Genomic DNA, 15,003 nt, shown 5'->3' with positions numbered 1-15,003 from the left:
ACTGCGTTTTTTTCTGATTAAATGTTCTGATTTTGTCTGATTGCAACTTGTTGTCAGATTTCTTACCATTGGAAAGTGTACACTTACACACGTTTTAAAGGTCTTCTTGTGCAAAAAAATAACAAGGCTGAAGCTCCAGCTGTTCACCCTCTGTATGCAGGCAGTGTAAGAGCAGAACTCTTCAAACAGCTCGTCCTGTTTTTCTTGTTTTTGTTCCAGACTGTTTCTCACATCTGTAACACGGCGCCATTTTATCAATTTAATTGAAAGTATCTTAACGTTTAGCATTTAACACTACATTTATGATGTAGTTGTGTCACACTAACATCACTTTTCTGTTCAACGCCTGCTGCTTTGCCTCAGCCTTCCACTCAGACATGAGGGGTCAGAGAGTAATCTAGTATCTGCCTCGTGCTGCTCGTCACTCTGGTTCTCAGGCAGTCTGGCGGACAGAAGGCTGCAGAACTTTATTTAAGGTGGTACCTGCCAGCTGTAATGATCTGGGCAGCTTCTGGCAGAGGTGTAGCTTGCTACCAGGCAACTGTTTGGGGCCCTCAGGCCAGTGACAGTATGTACCCGACTCCACCCTCTCCCTTTGTAAGTGGCATGTTTGATTTTGTTTAAACAAATCTAAACACGACAGCAGCTGAAGAGGATCTCTGTGAGTGACAAAGGAAGAAGAAAATAGAGGAAGAGGGGAAAAGCAGGACAGCGGTGAGTAGAGTAGATAAGGATAAATGACTAAAGGAGAAACATCTGAATAATTTCACATTATTCCTTTAACTTTAGTTAGTTTTGAAGAGCAGCCCAGCATGTCCAGCTCAGGTCACTGTGACAAGTCCAGTGTGATTCTTTGTGTTGTTTGTGGTGACCAGAGGTGGGAAGTAACAAAGTACAAATACTTCTTACTCTCTGTACTTGAGTATTTTACTTTTACTCCCTACATGTTTAAACAAATATCTGTACTGTGCTATAGTCAGGGCTTAAAGTGAGCCAGTGGTTTTATTAAGTGTGCCTATCTAACAGCACTTTTCACACTTCTGATTTGCCCTCCTTACAACCTGGTAGATCCTGATGTCTGCTCACAACTGACCTGGCAGAAGTGCACTCAGTATTTACTTCAACTGAAAGCTGTTGGCAGTTATTTTCAGTTGGTGAATTTAAATGTATGGGAATGACAGAGCATTCTGATTGGCACATTAACTTCGGGCTTAGTTTTCTCTTTCTCTTCAGAAAACGGGTTGTTCAATCCTGGGCAGCTGAAATCAGTTGATGACTTTTAGAATGAACTTTTCTGATTGGATGATTAGAACTGAAACCATTTACCTGTTTGTTGTAGATTCTCCCACATTTCAACTCATCTAAGCTAATTTAATATCACTGTTTTCAGTCTCTCTCTCTCTCTCTCACACACACACACACACACACACACAGATCCATACACACAAAAAACTAAGGAATATTCCCCATTCATTTGAATTGCAAAGCGTCTAAAAAAAGGCACAAACCGAGGGCAGTTTTGCAGCCCTACCACGCAGGCATTTTTTGTCGCAGAAACATCATTCACACTTTACACAGGTCACAAAACTTTGGACTTTTATTGACTAAATCCGTATTTTGATATCTTTTATGTTTTTTTCATAAGAGCAGTTTAAGTTTTATGAAGAATTTGATTTTTCAGGGAATTTTCCTGCCACTGAATGATCACATGACCTGCTGTAAAGCCTGAGAGTGAAGAATATTAAGAAAAAAATGTCTCCCTCTTTCTTTCCCTCCCAAACCCTTTAGCCTGTATGTATAATATATACATCAAACCATGGCTATCGTTGTCTTCTTTCATCCAGTGTCATTCTCATTTAGATGGGATTTAAGGTTTTCTCACAAATGCCATCAAAGCACAGCCTCCTCCATCCAAGTCTCTCTTAGACAACAATGTTAACTCCTGAATTTCGGCTGAAAACCAGAGGGAAAGGCTGCCTTTATATTGTCAGCGTGTCCACATTATAAACTCTACAAGCACGAAAATCCAGTATTTGGTAGATTAGAAGTTCCTGCCACACAAGGTAAAAGAATTTTCTAGATACGACTTATAGTTCTCCCTTGGGAAGCATTTGTTTCAGAGCTTAAATCCTGTTTTCCTCTCTCTGTGTCTGACCCTAACTGCAGAGTGTGTGTGTGTCCCCTCCCCCACCTGCCACTCACCGGAGTTACTATAGTAACCGGCCCTCACACCTGTGTACTGATGACTCTGTATTTAAAACTCAGCAGTTCTTTGCTCCAACCACATAGATCAGACCTGGTCCGTGGGCCACATCTGGCCCTTTGTGCGTCCTTTTGTGGCCCACGTGAGGCCAATAATAAATTACAACTAGATAGATTAATGAAATATCTGTAGTGCGTGCAATACGACGGTGCTGCTTTTATTTTGAAAAGCGCTACGCTACTTACACATTGACGTATATGCGTGATGCGAGCTTTGAGTGAAGGTGAACAGCAATAAATGATGTTACTCTCAAGATGTCAGCACACGCTAAGAAAAGAAAAGTTGATAATGACTGTCGTGTTTTTAATAAGACATGGACTGCCAAGTACTTGTTCACAGAAATTAAAGGTAAAGCTGTGTGCTTGGTCTGTGGTACTCAGGTTGCTGTGTGACAGAGGATTTCTTTAAATCACCCTGCCGTTCATTCTTTAGCCAAGACTCCTGAGGTAGAAAGCACAAACACACTGCAGTTTCTTTTACTCGCGAGGACGGTCACAGAAGCGCTCACACAGGAGACACTCATGGACTCGCGCTTTGTCACCGTCTGCGTTCTTTATTTATACAAGATTGTTCTGTGTGTATGTGTGTGTGTGTATACAAAGATGACAACATTATTCTCAGAACTCAGAGCTGAGGTTCCCCTTTTCTAAATCTGTATGTTCTAGAATAATAAGAGGAAGCTGTAAGTTGTTTATCACAGAAGAGTTCATGTCAAAAGTTATTAGGTGAAAAGTCACGTAGACATGTGCTTCACTGATAAACATAAAAAATACATTTCATGTAACTGATCAAAACATAATTTTCTTCTGACATCCGGCCCTGTTTATCAGCGAAATGAAATGTACAATAAGTAACTACTTGTCTTTCACATTCTCAGTTAGTACATCATTTGTTACTCTTCATCTTCATGATCTTCATTGATTTCAGTACATCTGCGTATGCTGTGAATGATAAACTCATCATCTGTGAAATTACAGCTTCTAAACAAGGAATAACTCAAATAGAGAAAACAAAATAAAATCAGGAAAAGTCCAACGACGATCAACAGTCTCTATAGCATCTGAAGCCATGTTTAAAGAATGTACATTACATCTGGTACGTAGGTGCAGCATGTGGTGTTGAATAAGACACACAATCCTCCTCTCTCCAGGATCATGTGCAGTGCTACACAATGTTGCATTACAGCAATTCTGAGAGCGTCTATTTCTTGATGTTGTCCCTCGTTGACCTTGCAGGATGCTTTGAGAAACAAGCCGAATCCATAGTCCATTATCTCACTTCTGAGAGCATGTTTTCCAACTCCTGCCCACAGGAAGAGTGAGTTGAGTACCTTTTGTCCAATTGTCCAAAGTTTGAATTTATCAGGTACATCGGTTTCCCAGGTTGAGTCATGTGGTCTGACTGTTGAAGTTGAGCGTTTCTTCCTGGATCAGGATGACGATGTTGTTGTTGTGCACTTTACAAAAGTCACTCTGAAGGTGGTCGGAGATCAGAATTAGTGCACCTGTCCCAGGGTGTTTCCCATATATGGTTGTGTTAATGTGCTCGGCATGTGCGAGCAGACGTAACAGTCTTTCTCTGTGGTTTTGTTAAACACATATCTGTATCAGGCATTTTTCATCCATAGATGGATGTGATCTTGTATCATGTCCATTAGGTATAAGTTGTCATACGTCCATCTTCTCTTTCTCGTGGCTCGGCTGCTGTTGGCATCAGCTGGGGTCCTGTAAGGGTGAGCCTTGTAGTCAAGGTAACCACCAGGGTTCCCCTTCACACCTACACCTGGCTGCCTAAAGTTGATCGGATAGAGAGCGGAGTGCGGGCTTACCCCACGGGGGCCCCAGAATCGCACTTACCACCCTCACCCCCGAAACAACCAGGCATAGGCGCTTCCTCCTTAGTGTCGGGGCTTCCCGGGACCTCAACCTTTTTGCAGTGGCTCTGATGTATCCAAGATGGTCTCTCTGCAATTTTACAGGCTATGGGTGTTGTCAATAGCACTTGGTTTCAACCTGCAAGAGACTGGAGAGTCTTACGGCAGTTTATTGTTCAAAACAATATCCTTATTTTCTAGTAGTTTTGCCAGAGCTGTCTCTCCGACAGATTTTTCTAAGGGTCACTTTTTGCAACTGAGATTGCATCTGCTTTTTACACTAGATAAATCTCTGGCCATTTTGTGAAGAAATCTATAATCACTAGAGTATAAAAGTGTGTATTAAGGACCTGGACTATCCGCCCTGAGGACACATGGGTCACCCCATGTGTCACTAATGCTGCTGTTCTGCACAGGGACTTGGGGAGTATCGGTTTACCTTCACAACATCAAATCATATTATAGTCGTGCTCCACACTTTAACCATGTCTTCTGTTCTGTAGTTGGCGCTGCTCTTTGTTCATATTTGCATAATGGATGCAGACATTAATGCGTCTACAGTTTGTTGTTCGGCTAACTTAGCTACCTGATCTGCAAAGTTGTTACCTTTAGTTATTTCTGATTCATCTTTCTGATGCGCAGCACATTTACACAATGCTAACTGTTTTGGCAATGTAATCACTCCTAATAGTGTTTTCAGAAGATTTGCATGCTGTACTGGATGTCCAATAGATGTAATCACTCCTCTGTTCTGCCAAATTTTTCAAAGTGATGCTGCTGAAAAAACATACTGACTGTCAGTATATATATTTATATCTTGGCCTGCGTGTGTGAGGATGTCAACGGTTTCGCTTCCGCAACTCTGTCTGTTGTAGTTACTGCATAGCCGATGGCTACTTTTAGACGCTGAGTCGTCTACAAAACGTCAGTGGAACCAGCTTGTGGTGTACAGTAAATGTCAGCTCGCGGCTTTGTCTCCTCATCTAGTTTTGTTACACAGCAGTGTAGATGACCTTCTTCGGGTGAGGCCAAAGGTGTGCTCAGGTTCAACTGACATCATTTATCAATTCTAATCTGTGATTACGACAATAAGATTCCATCATTTTAGAGCTGTCTCGCATGTGTGAGGTAAGACAAATGGGCTTAGATTAAAATTGAAGTCACTAAGTAAACTATATTCATCTGTAATGCTAGTTTCAAGTTACTGAATGCTTCTTCTGTTTTATTTCTTTTCAGGTGCAAGACTACATTTTGACTTAAGGCATTTAGGTCATTTCTATTTTCTCAAAGAACTCACACATCTCACATATTTCAAACTGCTAAGTTAGGATTTGTTTTTGTTTTGTTTCTTTTTTTTCTTTGCCTTTTTTTTTAAAACTTCTTTATGTAAACGCTTCCCACAAGGTTCCATTCTCCCTATAGCAGCTTCATATACATCATGCACCAGGCTTCTAATCTCTATGTGGATGCATTGCTCACAGCTTTAAAACTAGACATTAGTAAATCATATGCCTAATCATTATGTGTCACTGTGATCCACAAGTATGATCACAAAGTTATTTTTCAAACCAACAAAACAAACAAACAAAAACAAAAACAAATTGCCGATGTCATTAAGGCTTTACACACGAGTCAGGACGCAAAAAGAAAAAAGTTGCTGCCAGTAACAAAGCAGAAATGTGAGGGAAAAATCTGAGCTCACAGCTGCATGTGTGAGCTTTTAATATCATTCAGCTTCTGCTCTGAAAAACAAATGAAAAAAAACTTGCTGTGTAGCTTGCTCATTAGCTTAGTAGTGTCCACATATGTAATTCAGCTTCTCAAACCTGTAGCTTTAGCTGTTGTATACCGGGTTTGGCTTATTAGTTGTTAGTACAGGTTTGCTCTCCATCTCAATAAAGTCTCATCTAGGATGACAGGTTTACAAGCAGGTCAAGTGTCTCTATGCACTTGATTAGATTAGGTATTTTCCTTATTTTCTTCAACTCATATATCATTATACTGAATTTGAGCAAACCTTAAGCGTAAATCAGACTACTTTTTACAATTATCCACCTCACATCATAACTGACTGAGGTGCCTCTTATTATTTAATATTAATATTATTAATGGTATTATTTTGTTGTTTTTTATAACAGCAATAGTACATTACAATATTTATTAGTATATTAGAATATACAACTATACTACTAATATACAATAGTTTATTATTTTATATTTTATTATGTATCCATCGAGGGCTGGGGGTGATCTGCAGTTTCACCCCTCCCAAGCTGGAGACATCTACCTTTTCACACACTTTCCTTGGCTGAACAATGACGCAGCCTTAATATACCTTATGCATCTCTCTATTTTATTTTAAAATGTTTTTGTGTGAATTATCTACTTTCATTCATTCTATTCATTCTGGGCATGGTTATTTAACCAATTTTGTTTCATTTGGTAATGCCAATTTAAAGGTTGCTATGCTCCCTATTATTAGTTTGAATATAGTAGAGATAAGCTCTAATTTGATTTAAACTTTTGTTTATTCCACTTTATTCCTAAGAGTATTTTTATTTATTTATATATATATATATATATATATATATATATATATATATATATATATATATACATATATTCATTCAGTTGGGTCTGTATCCAACCCTTTTTAAACTTCTACTTTGATCTCCAATCTGTAATTTAACCAGGGATTATTAAGTACTTCCTAGTCTGAACTGCTTCTTTGTTTCTTACAGTCACGTACAAAATGTCCCTCTTTTCCACATCTCCAGCATGCAGTTTTAAAGCTATTTTTTGGTGTGTGTATAGGCCTACCTCTACCTCTTGCTGTTCCACTAAGCATTCCTCTGTCTTTCTCTTGGATTAGGCCTGATCTGGTTTGTTGTTTTTCTAAACATTTCTCATCAGGTGTTAATTTTGCTTGTTTATTCTCCATTCTCGTCTAACTGCTTCTTCTTTCCAGGCCTGGAAATATTGTGATTCTTGCGAGAGTTTTCCTTTCTTTTTTAAGTTTTTTGTTTCTGCTATTTCTTGCAAAAGAGCTTCTTTCAACTGTGTAAGTGTTGAGGGGCTGCATTTCCCTTCCCAAGTGGGACATTTTGTTTTCTTAGGATTTCTCCATCTACAAGCACTGATTTGTCCGGTGCCTGGACATTTCTTTTCTAACCACTGCTCGTCAGCAGTGAGTTTTGTGGGCTGATTCCCCATTGTTACAACACAACTGCAGAGCTTTCTCTGGTATGAGACTCAGAAGTGGTTGCTGACACGCCCTTCTACTCCGGGACTACTTCCACGGAGCGATGTCAGTTTTACGGGACAGAACCCAACCTACTTCTTCGTCACCAGTACTTCAGCGTCTTACAGCAAATAAAACAACAATAACAACTGGAGGCAACTCAGCAGCGTATTGTGCTGTAAAATTAGTTTACCTCCAAAACACATACACAAAACACATATACATACACACAGATAGACATTTGCGCGCTAATTTGTCACGAAGTAATTCCGGCTACTTCTGAAACCAGTCTAAATATAATTTATTACGAGGTAATTCCGGCTACCTCTAAAACCAGCCTAAATTTAGTTCCTTCCGGCGAACTCAACCTATTTCACGTGTTTTTCCGAAGTAATTCCGGCTACTTCTAACCTATTTTACGCGTATTTCGAAGTAATTACGGCTACAGCAAACCTTTGCGCATTTCCTGAAGTAATTCCGGCTACTTCTAACCTATTTTGCGCATTCTTCTAAACCCTTCCGGCGGTTTAAGACCAAAAAGTGTTTTCTCACCCTCAGTCGTCTTTTGCTGGTTGTTCAGGTCATCTGGCTGGACCCCAACGTCGTGGACCAGGCCCGGCCTGGATACGAATTTACGCCCAGGGCTTTCACCTCTACCTGGAGAGGGCTGTCGACAGACTTCGGTTCTGGCTTTCCCACGACGCCAGGATGCAGCAATCAGACCTTACTGGAGTCACAGAAACGTGTCTGGTGTTTCCATCTCTAGGCTCGAAGGACCAATTTAAATGACAGAGGATTTCTTTAAATCACCCTGCCGTTCATTCTTTAGCCAAGACTCCTGAGGTAGAAAGCACAAACACACTGCAGTTTCTTTTACTCGCGAGGACGGTCACAGAAGCGCTCACACAGGAGACACTCATGGACTCGCGCTTTGTCACCGTCTGCGTTCTTTATTTATACAAGATTGTTCTGTGTGTATGTGTGTGTGTGTATACAAAGATGACAACATTATTCTCAGAACTCAGAGCTGAGGTTCCCCTTTTCTAAATCTGTATGTTCTAGAATAATAAGAGGAAGCTGTAAGTTGTTTATCACAGAAGAGTTCATGTCAAAAGTTATTAGGTGAAAAGTCACGTAGACATGTGCTTCACTGATAAACATAAAAAATACATTTCATGTAACTGATCAAAACATAATTTTCTTCTGACACTGTGTTAAAAGATTACAATTTGAATCGCCACTACACGACCAAACATGAGGATAAATACAGAAATCTGTCTGAAAAAGAGTGCACAAGGGTGTCTGATGCTTTGCTAGCAAAACTGCAAACCCAACAAGGACTTTTTACCAAACTTCACACCACCAGAGAATCAGCCGTTCAGACAAGTTATGCAATTTCTCACAAAATCGCCAGGAACAGTAAGGCATTTTCTGACGGAGAGTTTATTAAGGAGTGCTTATTGGACTCGGTTGAAAAGGAGGAAAACATGACACAAGTCACTGTATTGTTGCATTTCTATAAATGTTTGTTTGTTGATTTAATCAAGTTTAAATTACACTGATTCGGTGGTTGTTTTTGTTTTATTTGATCTATGCGCGACAATTTCACATAGCATAGCGCAATATAAATATTTACAGAATTTTATTTTAGTTTTATACTTCTGATTACCAGTACCAGCTATTCGTAATATATAATTTAGTGAATTTTACATTGGAAGAAAGTTGAGCAGACTTAGGTTCAAGTTGTCGTTGAAGTGGCCCTTTGACACAGCTCGGGTTTCTCATGTGGCCCCTTATAAAAATTAATTGCCCACCACTGACGTTTTCTGACAAGTGACCCGGCAGTAGCATAGTCACACTCAAAATTTCTGAAGAAAGTTTTGCTGTCTAGTTATTCTTCTACTTCTTCTGCCTGAAATTTTGCCACAAAACTCGTCCCGCAGCTTTGAGAAAACCTTCACATGTTATATTGTTTCGTGCGGCTCGACCGGGAATGGCGTGTTATGACGTTTGGTAGCAATTCGTCCAAGGTTTTCGTGAAATTCCCAAAAACCTAACAAATTTCTCCCCATTCGGTTGAATGGGAAAGTGTCTAAAAAGGCTTTGGAGCCCTACCTTTCCTCCATCAATCATTTACGATTTTCACACATATGCCATCAAACCACAGCCTCTTCCATCTATCTCCAGAATGTTAAAATGGCTCCCAAATTTCAGCTAAAACACTGTCATCACGTCCATGTAATAAACGACAAACATGAAAACTGAGTATTTTGAAGACTGGAAGTTGCTTCATAAAAACCTCTGCTGACATCTGGTTGAATACAGTTCTATACATTCACAAAGAGCAGCAGGTCAGCTGATCACACTGTGCACACTAAGAAAATCTACTGGAGCTCTCAATAGAAACAACTGATTTTAGGCATCCCCCACCTGCCAAATCCACTTTCTCTTCCCTACTCATTTTCCTGTTTAGAGGCAAGGTCACCCTCTACAATTTAGGGTTTTTTTTGTTTTTTTTGAAAAAAAATTCTCTCTTTTTCTTAGCTTGAATAACTTAAGTAGAACATCAGCAAAGTCTATTTATTAGTATTGAATTTAGATTGCAAAACAGTTTGTAATTCCATCTGCAAATGTCATTTTATTATTACATTAATATAGCACAAGGATCGGTTAGCTTTGCACAAAAATGGTTAATGGAATTGTCATTCATGAAGCTGCTTTTATGTTCTTAGTACAGAGCCGGTACTTTTTCACTTTTACTTGAGCAAAAAAGTTTAAGAAGTACTTCAACTTTTACTGAAGTATTTTTTTAACACTGATACAGTGTTAAGACCACCTGAAAAAATGGCAAAAAATCATATTTTGCATGGTTGGATCTTAACAAGGTTCCAAGTAACCCTTCAACATGCAACAAGAAGAAATGGGAGTGAGACTAAACATTTTTTGAGCATGCAATTTATTGAAAACAACGCTTGAACTGAAACAGGCTGTTATACAGCAGATCAAATGTTTGCAGCCCTACCAGAGGAACACGCAGGATGGTCCAAATGATGTTATTCTCCTGGAAGAAGTCCCTTAAGCTGCAGCATTGTGTACTGTAGCGTTGTCCTGTTACCACACAGACGAGGGCCCTCAGTCATGAGGGATGCTCTCTGCAAAATCTGGACCAGCAGCTGTTTGACGCCCCTGCACCTCCTGAAGCTCTGTTGTTCCACTGAAGGAAAAAGCACCCCAGACCATCATGGCGCCCCCTCCAATGTAGCGCGTAGAAAACATCTCAGGTCGGATCTGCTTGTCATGTCAGTAACGTTGGAAACCATCAGGACCATCGAGGTTACATTTGTTCTCATCAGAGAATAAAACTTTCTTCCACCTTTCAGTGTCCAGTGTTTGGTGCTCTCTGTCAGTCCAAACAGTCAGTTCTGTGGCGTTCAAGGAATCGAGGCCTTTGAAGACGTTTTTTGTTTTTGAAGCCCTTCACTGGAGCTGCAGTTGCACCAGTAACGGCCTTTATTTGCGTTGAGGATCGTCCAGTGTCTTGACAGACAGCCAGTTGGATCCTCCGGCTCAGTGCTGGTGAAAATTTTTTGGGTCTTCCACTTGACTTTTTTGTTCCATAACCTTCAGGATCATTTAAGAAAATCCAAATGACTGTCTTACTGCGTCCCACCTCAGCAGCGATGGTGCGCTGCGAGAGACCCTGCTTATGCAGTTCAACAACCCGACCACATTCAATAAGGGAAAGTTTTTTTTGCCTTTGGCATCAGAACATCATGACAGCGTGACTACCTGACAGAAAATGACAATGAATCCCCATTTGTGCACAGATTTGGCCTTTTAAAGTAATGTGGTCCTAAACTGTTTACTAGGCTGTAAAACAGCCTGTTTCAGTTTAAGTGTTGTTTTCAATAAATTGCATGCTCAAAAAATGTTTTGTCTCACTCCCCTTTCTTTTTGTTGCATGTTGAAGCTCGATTTGGAACCTTGTTAAGATCCAACCATGCAAACTATGCGATCAGGACTGTATCTGTACTTCTACTTAAGTACAGAATGTCTGTATTTTTGCAACCTCTGGCGACGGCAAAACGGCACAATAGGGAGAGACACTAAAGTGCATTTCACACAAGCTTCCATGGTAACTACTCACCTGGCAGTGCATTATAAGCAGGAAAAGCCCGTGAGTTAAAGCCAGCTTTGGGCAAACAGCAGTCTTTTTTTTAACGAAACCAGTGAAAAAGTCACCAAAAGCATCTGAAGATTCATTCAGAGCTGTGAACATAAAAGAAGTAATAAATAAAATAAAATAAATAACATTTTATTTATATAGCACCTTTCTAGACAGAGTCACAAAGTGCTGCACATAAGATAACAAATAATAAAAGGTAAAACAGACAATATAAAACAGGCAGAAATTTAATCAAAAGCAGGTTTAAAAAGGTGAGTTTTGAGTTGTTTTTTAAAAACAACGACTGAGTCCACAGTTCTTAAGGTCTCGGGGCCACAGTGGCAAAAGCTCTGTCACCCTTAGTTCTCATCTTAGTCTGTTTCATAGCAAGTAAGCCCTGATCAGATGACCTCAGGGACCTGCTGGGGACATAGGGCTGTAGCAGATCGGAGATGTAGTCTGGTGCCAGTCCATGCAAAGCTCTAGAAGTTAAAACCAGGATCTTAAAATGTACTCTGAGTTCAATAAGAAGCCAACTGAGATAACAACGGTGTCACATGTGAATACTTAGAGGATTTAGTCGAAAGCCTCGCTGCAGCGTTTTGCACAACCTGCAGACGATCCACAGAACCTTTGCTTAGACACATAAACAAAGAGTTACAATAGTCCAAGTGTGAGGAAATAAATGCATGTATAGCTATCTCCAGTTCAGAGTGAGATAAAATAGGGCTTAACTTAGCCACATTTCTTAAATGATAAAAACAAGACAGAACCAGAGACTTCACATCGAATGTGAGAATCGAGTCAAAAGTGACACCTAAATTCCTGATAGAGGATTTAACATACACTGAGAGAGGACCAAGGGCTTTCACTATCTGGGATAAAAATCTGTCCGGAGCACATACGAGGACTTCAGTTTTCCCCCTCGTTGAGTTGGAGGAAATTTGCATCCATCCAACGTTTGATAGAATCTAAGCAATCATTTAAAAGCTGAAGCTTAGATAAATCCTTGGGGCTTAAAAGAAACGTACAACTGAATATCATCAGCATAACAGTGATAAGAAATGTCCTCAAAAGAGCCCATTATATGCTGGAGGGGGAGAAGATATATTAAAAACAATAAAGGCACCACAACCGAACCCTGAGGGACACCACAAGTAAGGGAGGTAGAGGATGACCTGAAACCGGAGACCACCACAGAAAAAGATCGGTTATGTAGATATGAGGAGAACCACTCCAAGGCAGTACCCGATACACCAACCCAGTGTTTAAGCCTTTCGAGGAGGATGTGGTGGTCAACAGTGTCAAAAGCCAATGTGAGGTCCAACATGAGTAGGACCGAGCATTTTCCTGCATCATTATTCATCAAAATGTCACATGAGACACTAAGAAGGGCTGTTTCTGTGGAGTGAGCTCTACGAAAGCCGGACTGAAACTTATCAAAAATGCTATGTTTGTCCAGAGCTGCTATAAGTTGCTTAGCCACAACCTTTTCTAGAAGCTTAGTGATTAATGGTAATTTAGAGATAGGTCTGTAGCTGCTCCAAAGAGACGGGTCTAGCTGAGGTTTTTTTAAAAAGTGGGAAAACAGCAGCGTTTTTAAAATAAACCAGAACTATACCAGACGCCAGTGAAGAGTTGATTAGAGTGAGCACAGATGGCCCAATAACCTGGAAGACATTCTTGAATAATGATGCAGGTACAGTGTCAAGAGGACAAGAGGATGCTTTCACTGAATTCACTAGTTTTACCAGCTCAGTTAGTGAAACAGGAGAGAAAGTATCCTAGATGACAGGGCAAGAAAACCTGTTTGATAGAGAGGTTTTTAAAGGCGCCATGATGATAATTGCAAAGAATGGTCCTGTTGTCATCTCCACACGCTCTGATGTGCAACTCCAACGCTTCAGTCCTGGTCATCACTCAGGTCCTGTGTGAGGATTTTTTCATATTTCATAAAGACATGAAAAGCCTGTGAGATACACGGACACTGTTAATCTGCTTTTTTGGCTTGCTACTTCTTTTCTTCCCTGGTCAAGTTTCCTCAGATTTTTTAAGGACACACTGCACACTATGCTGAGATATGCCAGGTTTTGGATTATTAGCTCTTTGTGAATCACCTAGTTGGTGCAAAAATACTGTTTTATGTTAAAATTTGTTATTTTGCCATTTTCACAGTTTCAACTAAAGAAATGAGAAGAAATGACAATTTTTTGTGATAACCTGCTAGCAACGAAGAGCCTAAAGATTCAGCTTAAAACTGGTTCTTTATTAAGGACTCTTATGTGCAGGCAATACTGGTTCTTCCCTTGAGTTGAGTTTTTTTTTTTTTTTTCTCAGTTCAGTGAGGTAAAAATTTTTAAAACAAACAAAAAAAAAAGCATTCCTCTGAAAATGGTCAGGTACAAGGAAAAAACCCCTGGGGAACTATTGCTCCAGACCATTTAAAAAAAATTAAAAGAAGGTCCGGGTCCTTGCATGCAAAAACTTAGGTATGATTAAAGACTTTTGGATATTATTGTATATATAACCATTCAACCTATCCCATCCTATTTTCTCCTGCTTATTCAGGTCTGGGTCATAGGGGCAGCAGTCTAAGCAGAGATGCTCAGAGCTTCCTTTCCCCAGCCACTTCCTCCAGCTTACCTCCTTTGAGAGGGTACCCGCACGTTCCTAAGCCATTTGAGAGATATCGTCTCTCCAGTATGTTCTGGGTTTGTCCCAGGGCCTCCTACTGGTAGGATATGGCTCACCTAGGATGCATCTTAGTCAAATACTCAATCAACCGCAGCTGAACCTCTGCCTATGACTGCCATCCAGTCCACAAAGCACCAAACAGCCCCTCCTGCGAGTGGTGGGCCTGCTGCATTGCCAGTGCACTACATGGGATATATATAATGTCAAATCTTGATATAAATATCCAGTAATCATTTCTGTCAGATAAAGGTGGTAGAGTAAAAGAGGCACTATTTCTGACTGTTTCAGATGTGGACAATTTCAGTGGATGAGTGGAAAACAGCTCTGACAGCCATTCTCAAGGAGCTAGACAACCCACAGTGCGACAAGATGTTGGAAATAGTGCAAATCCCCAAACAAAGGAAGACTGCTAAGTTCAGAGAACAGCTGCCCCAAAAAATCATTGAGCACCACGGACTGGAAAGATCTATCCGGAAAATCAGAGATGCAATGGATCAGATTCCAAGGAGGGATCAACCAGTCCAGAAACTGCTTCAACCCTTCGTTGAACAACTGAAGAATGGACCAAAAACTGGGGGTGAGTTCACGTAGTTCAGTGTTCTTTAAGCCACACTTCTAGAAACAGGTTTTGAGCTTGGAAAGAATCTCAGGGCTTGTAAGTCAAAGTTTTATTCAGTGCTTTCTCAGCTCAGCAGAGACATGATTAGATAATGGCGGTCAGGTGTGTGAGTCAGCCTCTCCTGACACCACACCCTGAACCCACTGCT

The 15,003-nt window shown here is 40.3% G+C and overlaps 1 long non-coding RNA gene across 1 annotated transcript in view; it reads right to left on the bottom strand.

The window, feature by feature from the left end:
- Positions 1-2,733: 2,733 nt before the first annotated feature.
- LOC134637831 (uncharacterized) overlaps positions 2,734-15,003 on the bottom strand; it is a 253,854-nt gene continuing 241,584 nt past the window's right edge. Inside the window, exon 2 of the long non-coding RNA XR_010095184.1 lies at positions 2,734-6,191. This is a non-coding gene — a long non-coding RNA (uncharacterized LOC134637831). The remainder of the gene's footprint in view (positions 6,192-15,003) is intronic.

The sequence above is a fragment of the Pelmatolapia mariae genome, linkage group LG10_11, assembly GCF_036321145.2.
Source record: "Pelmatolapia mariae isolate MD_Pm_ZW linkage group LG10_11, Pm_UMD_F_2, whole genome shotgun sequence".
Taxonomy (NCBI): domain Eukaryota; kingdom Metazoa; phylum Chordata; class Actinopteri; order Cichliformes; family Cichlidae; genus Pelmatolapia; species Pelmatolapia mariae.
The sequence above is the reverse complement of the archived record's forward strand: the minus strand, read 5'-3'. Positions and strand labels throughout refer to the sequence as shown.